The sequence below is a fragment of the Pieris napi genome, chromosome 8, assembly GCF_905475465.1.
Source record: "Pieris napi chromosome 8, ilPieNapi1.2, whole genome shotgun sequence".
NCBI classification, from domain to species: Eukaryota; Metazoa; Arthropoda; class Insecta; order Lepidoptera; family Pieridae; genus Pieris; species Pieris napi.
Genome location: NC_062241.1, coordinates 8,976,796 through 8,994,867, shown reverse-complemented (window position 1 = coordinate 8,994,867; position 18,072 = coordinate 8,976,796).

Here is an 18,072-nt window from a genome sequence, read left to right as displayed (position 1 = left end):
ATACCATCCGTATCACCTCGACGTCCGTCGTTCCACAATTAACCTTTTTCTAAGGCAATTTTTGCCGCGCACCACCACTATGTGAAACCAGCTGCCCACTGAAATATTTCCAAACCAATTCGACTTAGGGTCCTTCAACAAAAGATCGTACCAATTCTTGAAAGGCCGGCAACGCAAGTTTGTTTGTAAGGAGCTGCAACCATTACACCGTGTTCCACATGACATCTTAAGTAATTAATAATAATAAAAACAAACTATGACGATCCTTGAAATATGAACTTGGCTACATAAGAAAATAATAAGAATACTAATACTACGGAAAAAATTTGATACCACATGGATCACGGTTTCTCTTCACTCTACATTAAAACAGTCGTGTATGCTGACGTTCTCCTCCGAGTCTGGAAATGCAGCCGAGAGATTCAGTCGCGTTACCTCTTTATACTGGAGCAAATGACGTCCAAGCACTAGGATCGTTTAAATATTCATTTGTATTATAATAGGCCTTAGCAAGTAGCTTTTAACGTACGATTTGAATTTGGTCTGTATCTCATTGACTGCAGATGCTGGCGTGATGGGATTGCCTGGTGTTGTCAGTGTTTGAACATTTGCTCCTCTTAATAATGCAAAGTTGAATCAAATTAAAAAAATATTCTAGCAAATCTACAATCTTCAAATATTTGCGAATCTAACCAGCACTTAGTAATTTAATTGTGGTTGCTTTAATTGCAGGTATTGGTTAGAGGCTTGATTATTATTTAAGTCAGGTTGGACAGGTTCGATTGAAACGTAGCCTGTGGTTTGCATATTTAAGGGAAACCGTTTTGGCCGTAACTAATGGAGTTAAGCCTCTTAGAATGGGAAATATGCCTATGTGATAAGTTACGGCGAATCAAAAAATTACCTTGCGATGTATTGTGACTTCGCAAAGATTAATTAATATATAAAGTAACACCTTCGTACACGTCTTCTGTTACTAACCTACTGCTGTTATTACAATAATAACAAATATTTTTGTGGGTTTTAGAACCTAGGATTGTGATTCGTGAGTCCTAAGATAAGTTTTTTTTTTTTGGATTTGTGATTGTGTCTATATTTTTTTTTCAATTTAGTTGATCACTTTTTTTCTATATCCTTAGTATTTGATTTTTCATTTTTCTTACTAGGATTGCCTGGAAGAGATCGCTTGTTACCGATAAGGCCGCCCGTTTGTTTCCTTAATTTGTGTTATATTTGTTATTATTATTGTAGTACAAAATATGTAATGTAACAAAATGTTAATAATTAAAAATACATAAATATCTATTTAATTAAAAAACTATGAACAATCTTAACCCTTATATAATGCGCTTTAAACTGTTTAATCTGGTAAAGAATTTCGCGAAAATCAGTTGGAGTGGTTTGAACATGTATTATTTTCTACTGCTCTTGACACCTGCCCTGCAATTCTGTAACTCACTTCACGAACTCACACAGCGGTTTTTGCATCGGCGGTCGCTCTCAAATCAGTCGTGAAGCAGTCATTTTATGATTTGGCATTCTGATAAACAATAAACTACAAGCTCCCACCTTTTCAGAATGCCAAATCATAAAATGACTGCTTCACGACTGATTTGAGAGCGACCGCAGATGCGAAAACCGCTGTGTGAGTTCGTGAAGTGAGTTACAGAATCGCAGGGCAGTACTTCATATGTTCAAGCAAAATCTATGAACGCAGTTGTATGCTGGAAAAGTATTGTAAATTTCAGACGTTGTAATACAATATAGTGAAATAAAAATACACAAAACTCTGTTTAATATTGCGTAGGAACAAATTAGACAATTATTGAATATTTCGCTCTTTCTTACGTCTTAAACCTAAGCGAGGCTTGAAATTGAGATAACTACTAGTGTTGGTTGATACTTGATGTATGCACGCGTAAATGGCCACCTGGATTTATTACTAGGCAATACGTAAATATTCTAAATTGAACGTATTCGACTCAAATATTTTAGGGTTTTTGTCAACATTTTGTAACGTAAATAAATTGCAAGCACTGGTCACAGATTTCTATATTTTATTAAAAAACAAGAATCATCGCTAACTATGGTTATTTTTCATGTAAAACTTTTAATAATATTATAAATCATAGACAAAAAAAAGGTTATTATACTGAAAAATTTAGTATGTACAATAGCTAAGCGTCGCGGTCGTTTAAAGTTACGAGAAAATGCATTTTGGTTGACTTTGTACTAATCCAGAATCATATTTATATAACGATAGGATTTCGGTATATATGATTGTATATTATTGGAATTAATGTATGAGGATTATTAATCAACTATAGTTTAATGATATATTTTATCTAAATAACTTACGTAACTAGTCTAAGTTGAAGTTTAATAATTCTAAAAAGTGAAAAATAACTCCTAATTTAGGCTGAAAATGGTAATGAACAAAAAATACTGGTATTATTGTGAAAAAGCGTCGGGCGCTCTGTGCCATATTTTTCGTCTATCCCACGCTTTTTCACAATAATACCAGTATTTTTTGTTCATTACCATTTTCAGCCTAAATTAGGAATTATTTTTCACTTTTTAGTTTGATGTGTTTAAAAGCGTGTTTTTTAGTTTTTTTAACTATATTTATTTTTTAGTAAATTTTTTCTTTTCATTTTTTTTTCGGATTATTGCATTGTCATCGATCTTTGACAGGTGCGCAAAGTTTGAATTAAATCTGTCCGTTAAAAGTGGGTCAAAATCGAGTCCGAAGGAGTCGGTTACATATAAAGCGTGTAAAATCTTTTGAATAATGGTTACAAAATTAACTATACAATGAGTGAAATCGATAATAGTTTAATAATGTAATGTAAGGAAGTAGACATAATAGAAAGTCAGTTGCTGTATATCGAAAACCATTAAGGTACAAAATTGAACCTTAAATAATAAAAACACCTGCCCGATCCTTTCATTGATCCACAGTATTTTTCTAGTCGCATTATACGAACAACAGAAACACGTTAACGAATTCCTGCTATCAGACCGAACAGGGATGTTATGGACCCCTGGTCAGCACAATTACGGGTCCCATTTGGACCTTCGCTAATGGAATTAAATCCAATTAGATTTTAGGGTTACGAGGTGAAGTTTACTGACGGCAAACAAATGACCTCCTGTTACGGTTTGCAGCTGTTTAGATTATTCGGGATGAAAATAAATTTTCCACCTGACCGTGGAGATAAAGTGGGTGTTATTGTGAATTATTGTATTTTTCATTTGTTGCGAGGGAATTGCGAAATTTGAAATAAAATTTTGGGTTTACGACTGCGTATTAGTATAAAGGGTACTGCGTGGTATGAAACGTGTATTAAAATATATTTCGCGTCATTATATAATAATTATGAGACAGTGTTGGCCTAGTGGCTTCAGCGTGCGATTCTCATCCCTGAGGTCGTAGGTTCGAACCCCGGCTGTGCACCAACCTTTCTTTCTGTATGCGCATTTAACACTCGCTCGTGCGGTGAAGGAAAACATCGTGAGGAAACCGGCCTTCCTTAGACCCAAAAAAGTCGACGGCATGTGTCAGGCACAGGAGGCTGATCATTTGCTTGCCTAATAGATTGATAAATGATCATGAAACAGATACAGAAATCTGAGGCCCAGAACTATAAAGGTTGTAGCGCTACTGATTTATTTATTTCTTTAATAATTTATATTAACAATAAATTAGATAAACTTAAAATCAATTTTATGTTTTTTTTAGAATCACATGGGTACTAAATAGAATTTGATTAATTTACAAGAATATGTAATCGCGTATTATATTGCCAATTGATAAATATTATCGTCAATAAACTATTCATATATTGTGGAAAGTAAAATAACCTCTTACGAAGAAATAAATTCAGTCTCACATCCTTAGTCAGACACTCAGACAAGTATTCTTGTTTGCGAAGCGCACCGGATGCAGCATATTTGATAAAATTCACCAAACTTTTCCAAGATTTCCACGAGTTTCTTACAACGTGTGGTTTTCGATCAAAGTTTTCCATTCCATCGAAGTGGAGTTTTCCACATATCGCGGTATGATTAAGCTGCTATTTACTGAGTATAACTTTTCAGACTCAGTATTAAAGTAAGAATTGAACGATTTGACTTTTGTGTCTGCTAAATTTAATGTAATTTTTTGTATGATTGCTATATTTTATACAGCTTTTACATTTGGCCCTGGATTATCTTTATACATAAATGAGATTTTCTTGTATTTTTAACTATTTACATAATGCGACATTTATATTTTTATATTAAACTAGCTGACCTGACAAACGTTTGTTTTGCCATGTATATTATTTCTAGGAATTATTTTTTTTGGTTTAATAAAAGTAATCTACAATAATAAAAAAATAGGCGTTGATCGTTGAGGGGTAAACATTAGGGGTTGTATGTATTTTTGTATGCTGTGCCATAAAAATATTAAAACATTTAAAAAAATCTAAAAATAAAAATTTGGGGTTGACACCCTTTATAACTTAGGGGTTTGAAAGATAGATAGTAGCTGATTCTCAGACTTACTAAATATGCATAAAAAATTTCATAAGAATTGGTCGAGCCGTTTCGAATTTTATATATTAGATTTTAATTCAGACATAATATCATTGACCAATCTACCTTTATTAAAAAAAATTGAGAACTTAACCTCAACTCGATCATAGACTTAATTTTGTTTTAGATTTTATATGACCGACTCTGGAAGTTAACTTCCTAAGTATTTATTTATTTATTCAGAAGATTCACAGCACAATACACAAATAGATTTATATATAACATATAACATTGTGGGCTAATTACAAATCTTCACATATAGTCTTTTTTAACCTCCATATAAACGTCCCAATGAGCGTTGTCAGCCCATGGGCAACTAAATTTATTACAAAATATGTTTGTTTTAGGTACTGTACACACTGCGTATTTCAGTAAATAAAACTCTAAAACGTGGCTATTTTTCTATTAGGATAAAACGATAAAAAATTGACAGTCGTGTAGCCCCATGAACCTTTTGCCTGTATCTGAGTACGTTGCGTATATCAATAATTATTTAATTAGATATACTAGTTTATCGATGGATAATCCCTAATTCCAGAGAGATCATTGTAATTTAGTATTGTCTTTTATTAACATACTTTTACACGTTTAAAGAAAACACTTTTTTACCGGATTGAAGTTATGTATTATTATAAATTTATAATTATTTTACATAATTAAAAATCTTTCCGACGTTTCAATCTGGTAAAAAAGTGTTTTCTTTATATTTGTAATTTGTTACAAGACGCTATTGATATAACAAATAATGTATTCACGTGACTATGTCCTTATGCAAAATAGGTTTGGTTTCAAGAGATATTCCTTAATAAATGTCCCTTTTGAGGTTTAGTGGGTTATTAAAGCGACATTTGTTTCAAATTCCACAGTCGGTTCGATTTTAAACTATGTAATAGCTAAACCATTGCTGAATTAATCCTACTGCTTGGTTCTAATTAATATAAGTTATCTTAATATATGTTTGACTATAAACGAATCACAAATACTTATATAATGTTGACAATTGATTGAATAAAATAAAACTTAGCTAAATTTAATACCACATAATTAATAGAAGTCTCATGACACCCAATCACCACGGAGAGTTGTCGAATTTTCATAATATGTACCTGCAGCTGAGTTTTATCATTGGTCGTCGAGGCAGAATACGAAATTTCAACCGAATCACCTTGACGTCCGTCAGTTTTTGCTGCGCACTACCACTATGTGGAACCAGCTTCCCACTGAAGTATTTTCGATGCAAATCGATTTAGGGTCCTTCTAGGTACGCTACCTATTCTGAAAAGGCCAGCAACACACTCGCGAGCTCTCTGGCAATGAGAGTGTCCGCCGCCCATAGACACTGTCATACCATCTGATGAACCCGTTTGCCCTCTGTTCCATAAAAACAATTACATTCTACAAGTACTATTTTTATCAAATTGATTATTTAAATTAAACACCAGAATAGTCTTCTCCAACTCCATCGGTTAAGCCTCTACCTAGTGCTATGCGGTTACTTTCGGGTTTCAGTCAAATAGGCATGCATGACTGGGGTAGTAACAACTCACAGAAAACCGACGTAAGAAAAAAAATCACTTTATAGGGTAATAGAGTAGATGATTCAAATAGATAAAATAAGTATTAAGGAACGACTCTAAACATTCTTTTTCATGTCAGTTGAGCAAGTTAACATTGTTTCTTTTAGCAATTTTAAAGTCTAATAAAATGTTTCTACAAGGAAAAATTGAATAACAGAGACATTTGTTAGCACAAGGGACTTTCATTTGGCGTCTCCCCCAAGCACTTAAGTTTACATTAAACTTGTCGAAGCGCGAAATTGATCTGTGAGGGGATAAATTGTCTAAATTGCCACGTGGCGCAATTGATATTTCGTATTTGCCGGACTGTGAAATTATACGTCACTATATATTCTACTAAATCTATTTGGTACTTAACACTGGTTGAATAGCATCAATAGCCTTTGCTATATTATTTAATTCAGCTGCGCCGCTGAAATGGCCGTTATAGGCCCATCACACGATCGCTATCGCTATAGTCATTGATTACAGAGTACGGAAGTAATGATAAACAATAAACTACAAGCTCCCACCTTTTCAGAATGACAAATCATAAAATGACTGCTTCACGACTGATTTGAGAGCGACCGCCGATGCGAAAACCGCAGTGTGAGTTCGAAAAGTGAGTTACAGAATCGCAGGGCTGGCACAGGTTCGCGGATGTTAGTCGCCTTATAAGATATTAATTGTATTTCTAGTTTTGTAACTTACTGTTGCGAGAAATTATGATTGTTTTCGTTTTGAGTATAATCATTGCCTCAATTATCAATGATACAGATTTAGTATATAACCTTTACTTTACGTGCTACAAGATAATTCATAATAAATAATTTACAAATATTTAGGTATGATAATTCATTCACAGATTGTTTCATAAAATGACTCCCGTTTCATTCGTTTTGTCCTTGATTTGAAAACTGGCGGTAAATGTTAATTTAAAACCATTGTCTTGCAACTGATTGAAATCAATTATTAAATCACCAGCACGAAAGGCAAATGCGAAATACCGAAGTTCATCCATCAGTCGTATCATTTTGTCCTGTCATTATGGTGACTGATTCAGGCTTAATGCACTTTGCTGATTGCAATGAGAGGTTAGATTTTAGAATGTGGTTCATAGTAAATCCTATAGGACCACAGCGAACAATGCACTACTTTGAAAGAAAGTAGAACATGTGCATTATACGTATTCGAAGCACGATATTATAATGACACAATGTAAAACAAAAAACATTAAACATTTTAATTAAACACAAAAGTCTTGAATAGGGTTTGAAGAAGAGGACATCTTATTATTCTAACTACTTACCATTTACTCGTAAAACCACATCAAAACTAACAAAATATATCTAAACTAAATCTATCCGAGGGAATTAGTAAAATTATAAATGTTAACGTAAAATTGTAAAAACCGTTAGATTGTAATCTATCTCGCGAGATTATAAACTGTCGAAAGATTGTGAACCTCAGCTTACTGCTTACAATTTAACGTATTATTATTCGGTAGATTGTACTACACTAACTTAGTTATCATTCAAACTTCTTTGGTCAATTACAGATTAATTTTACTTTCCAACAATTTCATATAACTACCGAATAATAATACGTTAAATTGTAAGCAGTTTGTTGAGGTTCACAATCTTTCGACAGTTTATAATCTCGCGAGATAGATTACAATCTAACGGTGTTTACAATTTTACGGTGACATAAATAAGGGTTAGATTCGAGATTTAACGACTCCAGTACGTAAAAAGTATATTATTTAATCATGCTACATACCAATAATTTCTATATACAATTTTCTTTACCTATAAAGCAATAATTAAAATAATTAAAAAGAAAATTAAAACAAATTAAAAGTTTGGTCAGTGTGGCAGTGTACCTTTAACGCTGGCAGCATTTCCTCGCTGTATAGCGATACCTATTCGTTGAGCGAGGAAAGCACCAGCTCTGGGGTCACCGGTACTAAATGTATTGGTTTTGGTCTACGGAAGTAATACTAATCGCTGAGTCTGACTCTGAATACCCTAAGAGCATCCAGCTTCCACTTTCGTACTATGATAACTATACTAAGTAATAGAAGCAGATATATTGATGTACAGATATACTTAATAAGAAAATACTTAAATTAACATTAAAGGTTAAAGCATGCCTTATTAGCTAAGACGGCATGAACAATACAAATATCTCATTTAAATAAAATATAAAGTATCCACTGTATATTGCATGAGTGTGCTGCATAATTTAAAAGGCAACCGCAAGACTTTGCGGAAACCGAGAGATGATCAACTGGCAAAGGACTACGCAGTACTCGTCCTCTCACCCGAGTACGGCAGACTTCCATGCATGCCCAATTTTCTGACTATAATACATAGGTCTAGATTTAAGGGCAACTCAAATTGCAAGTGCGATGGAACAGCGGAATCTACACTCCATTTAGTTAGTAAGTGTCCGATTTGGAATAGAAAGAAAACGGGAGTATGAAAAGGAAAAATCTCAGTTCTCTAACAGACAAGGAGTTTCGATCGTAACTGCTGGATTTTCAACGTTCAAAAGTAGTGGTGGTGGTATGAAGCAGTGGTAAATGAAATGGTATTTGGTTAAAAAAGGCCTCCAGCATTTGAAAGTTGGGGTTAGGTTACATTAAGAAAATCTAAAAGTTACCAGCGCATGTCTTCGTACCTTAGAAGGTTTAATTGTATTTTTGTTGTTTATCTTATACCTTACTAAAAAATACTTTATTTTTTGGGTTTGAGCAGGAGGTCATTAACGGACCTCTATTAAACAATAGTAAAATAAAATTTTACATAAAGTCTTCTTGTGAAATAACTTACCTTATATTCTCCCGTAAGGAATTTATCTTGACATTTAATTTTTTCCTAACTTTCGTTACGGAATTTATTTACTCAAAGGTTTCAAACTGAGGGGTCGTTAGTGAAGGGCAAAATACTTCGTTTTCATACGTGAAGATACGCAGATGACACATGGAATAACAACTACTGGAAGATTCCACAATAATTTTTTATTTTTATTTCGTGATGAAAAAATCTGTATATCTGCAATATAACTAATGTCAGATTAATTACTATTTGTTCCATAGCCTGAACCCTCCATTGGGTCAATGACCTTCAGCCTCGTCATCAGCGTTGCTAGATATGCTACGGAGGAGGTCAGAATCAAGAATATTATAATTTTTTTTTTTTAAGACAATTCACACCAATTGACCTAGTCCCATGCTAAGCTGGTGAAGCTTGTGTTATGGGTACTAGGCAACGGATATACATACATATTATAGATAGATATACATATAAATACATATTTAAACACCCAAGACCTAAGAACAACACCAAATGCTCATCACATCGATGTTCGCCTCAGCCGGGGATCGAACCCGGGACCCATGGATTCGCAGTCAGGGGTACTAACCACTAGACCAATGAGTCGTCAAATAATTGTCACAGACAAGAAATAAACACTATAAATATTATAGCTAATCAAGTTAATTGCACGTTTATGTACACATTTCCATTTATTGTACATCCGTGTCTCAAATCTAAACGCGAGTACGTAATCAAGGATTAATTTTCTACTCGGATTATTTTCAATCCACCTTCGTGTGTGAGCTTTAGATCTTCAATTTTAAGGAGCCCCTCTGTAAACTCACGGGGTATTTACGAAAATAATTAATTTTAATATGACGTATTTGGGCCCGACAATTTGTAATTATTATAATTTCGTTTTCGAAGTATTTATTAGCTACTTAGACGTTTAAATATGTTGTATTTGGTAGAATTTGCAGGTTCCAAAAAATCATTCTCGTAAGTGTTAGTTTGTTATGCTTATATATTGTATACTAGCTGGCCTGGCGAACATCGTACCGCCTAACAGTCGATTCTTTATTTTTTTTAAAACTTATTCTGCTATTCGGGACACCGGTCTAGCTACTAAGATAAAAAAAAGAAAGTTGATAAGACAACAAATACATTACGTCAAAAAATAATAATTTACCTTCCCGGAACCCCTCCACTAACACTTGAACTTTATGATATGGTATTAAAGTTCAAATTGCCTTTAAATATTATTACGAATATTTTATATGGGAATATACAAAAGTGTTGTTTTTAGACTTTTTCACTCAATTTTTATTAATTTTTCTCTCCCTAAGAACCATCCTCGTACTTCAACGAATATTATAAAAAAGGAATCAGACAAATCGGTCAAACCGTTTTCATGTTATGTCGTGACAACGGAAAACGGGTTTCATTTTTATATATATTGTATATAAAGGAATATTCCTTGGTACTCAGGGATCAGAATCGCATACTAGACTCTAAACAACTTAATACAACTCGTATAATATAAATAACGTGCAGCAGTAAAGTATCAAGATTATTTACGACTATTAGATATACCATGATATTGTTGAAAATGCGAAATTTATGTGCAATATTTATCTTTCTGTAGCTACTCGGGAAGGCTTCTTTCATTTTACGGCTACGAAGATTTACGACTGCGCTAAAATACGTTTCATATGTGGAATTAGAAAAATCTACATAAAACCAATATTAACCTTTCTTATGCTAGATGACAGGTTCAAGATATATTTCTTTAATACAATTCCTTTGTATGAAATTACCTTTTTGGCTTTCAAAAACCATTTCCAATCTCCATTCATAACCGATTTTTTATGCAATTGGACATTGCCCGAAAAATACCTATGTTGGACGTAGAACGCAGATTACGAAGTGCAGCCTGTGCGTCCAACACCGAGTGCTGAGCGTCTCCAGAGGAGGATTGTTTGGGCTCCGGAAATCTCTCTCACCGCACTATTGCATCACTTCACGCCGGTTTTTGAGAGACAGCGGTACCGCCCCGGTCGTGCCTGCCCATTTGGCTGAATCCTGAAGGCAACAGCATGGCACTGACACTAGGAAGGTGTTGACTGATTGCGCTGATGAAATAACATCTGTTACAGGATATTACCACTGGGCGATGGGGTCGCCATGTCCCGACGCCGGTAAAACTAAAAAAAACGAGTTTTTTTATTCAATCCCAAATAGTTTTGTTTTAAAACTAAAACAGGGTTGTTAAATAACACAGTCGTTTTTTGAATTGTAAAGTAGTAAATGTAATTATAAAAATGACGATACATATTTTTATTTGTAGCCAAAAAGTAAGCTTCAATAATGCAGTGATAAAGAGATGATTAGCTTTGTGTTGCCAAGACCAAACCTTTTTTAATATATTCAAATATGGAATGCTATCGTGTAAATAAACTAGTTCGTAAACAACTAAACTAGGAAGGCTAATTTACAATAAATAATTAATATAAGGCGCTAGACTATAACAAACGACAATCGTAAAGCCAACACTAAAATGACTGTACATTTATTAGCAAGGTAGCGTAATAAATATCATCCTTATCCTAAAAGCTACAAACTACCCATATTAAACGTAGTTAATAAATTAACTTCAGGCGTTCCTTAGCACCCTTTTCATATAATTCACTACTTCATTATGTTAGGAGTGACTCACGAAAATTCGGTGGAAATTACCGGGAAATTAAACACTTTAATCAAAAGCTGAATTCAAGGCTCAATGCAATAATTTGTTGGAAATTATAACGGTGCGGATTACTAAAGTGTATTAACCTATTTGTTGAAGTTGTATTTTTATTATATTTTCGCAATTTTTTTTTACAAATAAATAAAAGTACATATTATTAACCTTGATCGTTTGTCCGAACTTCTTACACACACCGTCGATTTTTAGGAACTGCGTACTTCCGCTGCACATGTTTTTCTTCTGCGTATATCATCACATAGGTAAATTCATTAAGTCGGGACTCGAATGTAGCGATGGCATTGTTTTGTTTCCTCTATATTTTATAAGCCCTTTTGAATTTTATTTCTGTAATACATTATTAGTCGAAAACTAACCATTTATATTTCTAAAAATCATATCAAAATAAAACAAATCAAAACGCAATAGTTTTCAATTCCCTGAGTGAAAACCTTTGAAAAGGCTCCATAACATTGAGTAAATATTGTCGATATGATTCAATTGTTATTTTAAGACGTCGAAGCTCCTTCTCTAACTCAGTTTGGATTTTTCGATCAAAGTTTGAAATTAATTTTGAACTGACAGCCGGGACACAAAGACTGTTGACACTTCACTTACTTTCAATTACAAATAGTTTAATACTTTTAGATTTTATTACTTGATCGAATATTACTTAATAAGTCTAGGTTAGATTAATTACCTAGCCCTAACAGGATAGGCTAGGCAATTTTACTTGCACTAAAATAACAATGAAATATATAATCCAAAAATAAGGTCAAACAAACAACCCTATAATAAAAATAACAACTATGTGTACATCTGAGATCGATTTTCTAATTCGGTTTTTAAAATATTTTACCCAAATTAAAATTATTTGATAATCGGTATTGGCGTATTTTATTTTTGCGCTATTATAGAATATACTTATGGGTGACATTTGACATTTAACCGGTCAACAACCATACAACATTTCTGATGACACTAGAATTACGTCACACACATTTCACACTTTCTAAATTCAAATCCATAATTTAGGGGTTTTACAAGCGCCCCTCCTACCAACTACCCCTATGTTTCGTAACTGTTATTACATGCCCAATTAATGTTACTGGATCAAAATAAAATATTAAAGATATCAAAAGCTCATCATTTTAAAATGTATCTAAACTTTTTATATACAAAAAATGTGTGTGTACTACTACTTATGTACACGCGTTAGAAGTTATACGTCTTTGGCGTAACAAGATAGAAATCTTTTCAAAAATTTAATTCTACGTCATTCTAGTAAATACGACACTAATAATAGAAAAACTAAAATGTTGACTATAGCTAACTTCAAGGAGTCGGTTTTTTGTGACGGTGTGCGCGCGTATTGTAAAAAATTACTCTCATCATTTTTCCCTAACGTGCCAAAAGAAGTAAAACTTCAAAAAACCTGAAATAAACCCAAGCCACATCAAAGAAGCTATTATAAGTTAAAGCATAGATATTATGAACGCCTCCTTCATATATGGGACAAAATGTAATATAAAATATTTTTCCGCAGAGAAGATTGGAGCATCCACTATCTATGCCGCATTGAATTTAATCTCAAGAAGTAAATACTGGAAAATATAAAACGCCGGGCTCTCGTATAGAGTACATGTCACAGCAAACCGGTTTAGGATTATCGGATTTTTTAGTTTTATAGCTAAATTACGTTTTAATATGTACCGGTTTTTATACTTAAGAGTATTAATAAAAACAGCTTTAAATATTATTAAGAATTTTATGGTTAATAATTTTTTCTTGCAAAACCAACTTGTAAGGTAATTATTTTGTACGTTGATTGTAAAAGTCAGAAGAGAGAGACTAATAAAGCTTATTAATGCCTACAACTTGCTTTGATGACCTCAAACTCTAAGCATTAGTGCGAGTTACTTACGCTAAATAGAACCTCTACGCTCTCTTTACACTAAAGTGTTATAAAACCGGTTCGGATTTTATATGTATTAATTTCTATACCATTAAAATTGTATAGAAATTATCTATATATATAAAAATGAAACCCGTTTTCCGTTGTCACGACATAACATGAAAACGGTTTGACCGTTTGTCTGATTCTTTTTTATAATATTCCTTGAAGTACGATGATGGTTCTTACGGAAAAATTTAAAAAAAATGAGTAAAAAGTCTAAAAACAACACTTATCTATATTCCCATACAAAATATTCGTAATAATATTTTAAGGAAATTTGAACTTTAATACCATATCATAAAATTCAAGTGTTACTGGAGGGGTTCCGGGAAGGTAAATTTTGATTTTTTGACATAATGTATTTGTTGTATTATCATCTTTATTTTTTTTATCTTACTAGCTAGACCGATGTCCCGAATAGCAGAATAAGTATTTAAAAAAAAAAGAATCGACGGTTAGGCGGTACGATGTTCGCCAGGCCAGCTAGTTCAATTATAAAAATTTAAAATAATTAAAACATGATAACTTTAGTTGTTAAAGTTGATTTAAGAACTAAAATTGAAATATCGGTTCAATACTGCTTTAAATAGGTACCGGTTAGAGGTTGGCACATATTTGAAGCTTTTCCGGATATACTTTTCGGAAGTCCGTCGGCAGTGCGCTTCTCGCGTCTGCTATTGATGGCTCCTATTTTCCTTTTGAAATAACCTGGAAAACAATATGAAAATTGGTATCGATAAAGATTAAGTAAGAGTGTGTGACAATTAATTACATTTTGAGAATTTAATTAGTAAATTAAATATGACCTCTTAATATTTCTTTCTTTCTTCTTCTATTCGAAATTTAGTCTTTGTTTGAAAACAACAATGCTTGTTATGTAATATTTGACATCTGTAATTAAAATCAGTAAATGCTGATAAATACTTGTGTAACGTCAGATTTTTTTAAAGTTATGTTTTTTAAAACCGGAGAACTTCACTAGTTTCACAGACTTACTTTTGTATAAAATAAAATAAATCGGTGGCGCTACAACCTCACTAGATCCGGGCCTTAGATTTCTGAATCTGTTTCATAATCATTTTTCAATCTAACAGGCAAGAAGGAGATCAGCCTCTTGTGCTTGACACACGCCGTCGCCTTTTTGGGTATAAGACATGTCGGTTTCCTCACGGTGTTTTCCTTCACCGTCCGAGCGAATGTTAAATGCGCACATAGAAAGAAAGTCCAATGGTGCACAGTCGAGGATTGGATCTACGACCTCAGGGATGAGAGTCGTTCGCTGAATCGCAACTAGGCCAACACTGCTCTCTAACTTTTGTATACTGTATTTATATATAAACTCTTAATAATGACCCATACAGATATAAACGTTCTACGGAATCATTATATATTCCCATAACCGACGTGCATGCTTGGTGAATATCATAAAAACGAGAGAGGTATATCAGGACCGTAGCAAGTGGAGATCCGTGGTGTCTCACTACTACGGCAAAAAGGAAGATGTAAATACACAAAAAATAAACTAGATTTATAGATAACAAGATAACTCTTCCACACATCGCTGTGGCACATTGTGATTGAATGGTTGAGAAATGAGAAACAAAACAAAGAAAACATTTCATATAAGTAAAATTTTGCAATACTTGTGAAAAAAATAGATAAAAACAATCCTTGATGCGATTTATATATCATGCTAATTTCAGCTCGATCGGTGCAGAACTTTTTGAGTTTTTGAAGCGTACACAGACACCAAAATAATTTTTTTTATATAGATGTAGTAATGTATAAAATATAAACAAAATATTTTTACTTATTATCAAGGGAAAACTCAAAACAAAACAAAATGTTGAATAATTATTCACAAGCATTACGCACTCCTCTCATCTCTGTCATTGATATACGATGTAGATTCAATAGATTTTTCTATCGTATCAAACAATGAAACTTCTATCATTAATCTCTAGACTACCGGTAACGGGGCTTAAACGGACAATGATAGCTAACTAGTGGCTTTAGCAAGAGTCTAACTCTAGGGCCTCTGGTATATTGAGGCTTCCAGTATCATGGGGCCTTTGACTTAAAGTAATTCTAAAGTTACACAGGTTTTCATACATATTTAAAATACGGCTTTATGCACAAGTAAATGAAGGCAAATTTGTAACTATTACAAATTTTCCAGCAGGACGGAGAATCACGTCCAATACTTCTCTGCCACGAGTTCGTGAAATTTTCTCAGGCAAATTGATCTCCAGGAGAGGTGACAAAAATTGGCCTCCACGCAGTCCTGATTTAACCCTTATGGATTTTTTCTTATGAGGTTATCTTAAATCTAAAGTCTAATAAGCCGACTTCTCTGGCGCAATTAAAAGAAAATATCTGTCACGAAATGGCAGCCATCACTGAGTCCACCGGCTGAGCCATAAGTAATTTTATTTTTCGATTAAATGAGTGCCGCGAACGCGAGGGTCTACATTTGGGCGGTTTTATTTTTAAGAAATAAATTCCCAAAACGTGTACGTTAAGAATTAATTAACCCTTTTTTGATACATGACTTACTTTTTTTAAATGTATCAACTAAATATGAACTTCAGGGTGTCTACCCTGTACAGTCGGATTCCATATAAACATACTAAAGATTTTTAATAGAATAAGGCCTTTAATGATCGCAGTTCAGCCCTGGAAAATGATGGTATCGAGCGAGATGGGACTAATCGATTCCAGTACTCGGTTGACTTTCATTAAAACTATTGGGTCACCGATGGAGATCGTGATAAGCGATCGCCAGTTAACCTTCAGTCGACTCGACATTTTGTGAACACGTCGCATCTATCGATACATCATTTATATTTAGATAAGTAATTGCAGTCATTATTTATCTTTTATAGTTAAATTTAATTATATGCATATATTATAACTGTTTAAAATTACTGGTTTATAACGTTTACTTTGAAGACGCACGTACAAAGAATTTTTATTATTAGCCGTGAGTTATGTACCCTAACATAAGTTAAGCTACAATGGTATATTTTAGTTAATAATTATTAGAACAATTATCTTACACTTGAAGCCTAAATGAGACCTTTGGTTTTTTGCACACTCAAAAATTGTAACATAACATTCTCGTTTCCGAAAATATCCAATAGGTCGACTGACAGATATGTCACTTTGATTTAAGAACCCATAAATGGGTCAAATTAGATTTTTGTTAGTTTGGCGTCGCAACCCCACTACCACAAATTTTATGTTAATTACAAGCTCATGTTTTAAAAGATTAAATCCAGTTAACACTTAACTATAAAACAAAGAGTATTATTTATTTGAACATGAACATACTTCCAACAACTTTTTAAGCTATCCACACTGCAGTTTAGGTAGAAGAAAAGAAGAAAAAAAATCATGGCTTCGCAAACTAAGAGAGTGGACGGGTATTGCGACAGCGGCATAGTTGCTGCATCTTGCTCAGGACACGCATCACGAGACTGAGGGCTACCCTCTAGTAATGAAGAGCCACCAAAAAAAGAGTCTTAGTTTAATCTACTCTTTAGAAGGCTTGAACCTTCATAGTTAAGAAAAATATAAATAAAGATAAAAGAGGCAAATACAATTATTCATCATACTGATTTTCTGTTAATACTGTCATTTAAGTTATATAATATAACATAATTTCGCAATTAATTTTTGCATTTATCATATTACTGAATAATTAATTCCACCTACTAATTCATATCGCGATTTATAAAATAATTTATGTTCATGAATTAAGAAATGGAATGAAGTAACTTGTAATTAAAGTTCTTTTCCTTCCATAGTTACTCGTACAACCCTTCCAATTACGAAATTAACATAATAATTCAAATTTAAGGTAATTAAACGAAAATAGAGTGAGGCAGTCCCTAATTTTCTGCTCGTAAATTGTTGAGTGGGATCACAGAGAGATTTCATTAGAGTACTGATATATTGATGTGTCCCGGTAATGTCGAATTTGTAACAGTACCTAATTATCTGTGAATGTGGATAGTGCGCTCAATATATCTATATCTTATATTTATTGTGAAATATCCTCAAATACTCAATATTATAACATATTCAGGTCTTGTTTTATTGTAATGTTGTATTAAAATGTACTATAACACCGAGGGTTAATGTAATTGTTTAATCAGTGTTTAAAATTTAATAAATTTTTGAATCTTTTTGTAGGAAAATATATCCACGGGACACCAATTATAATGTTTTCCTTTAACACAGTTGAGGTTTCAACCCACGATAACACGCTTGTTCACAAGCCTCACACAATCACAAGTTTTACCATTACCACATACATAGCAATTAAATACATCATACCAATTAATTATTCATTTGACAACCACGGTATTTCTTAAGATACTTAATAACAACCAATTTCCTCTATAAATACTT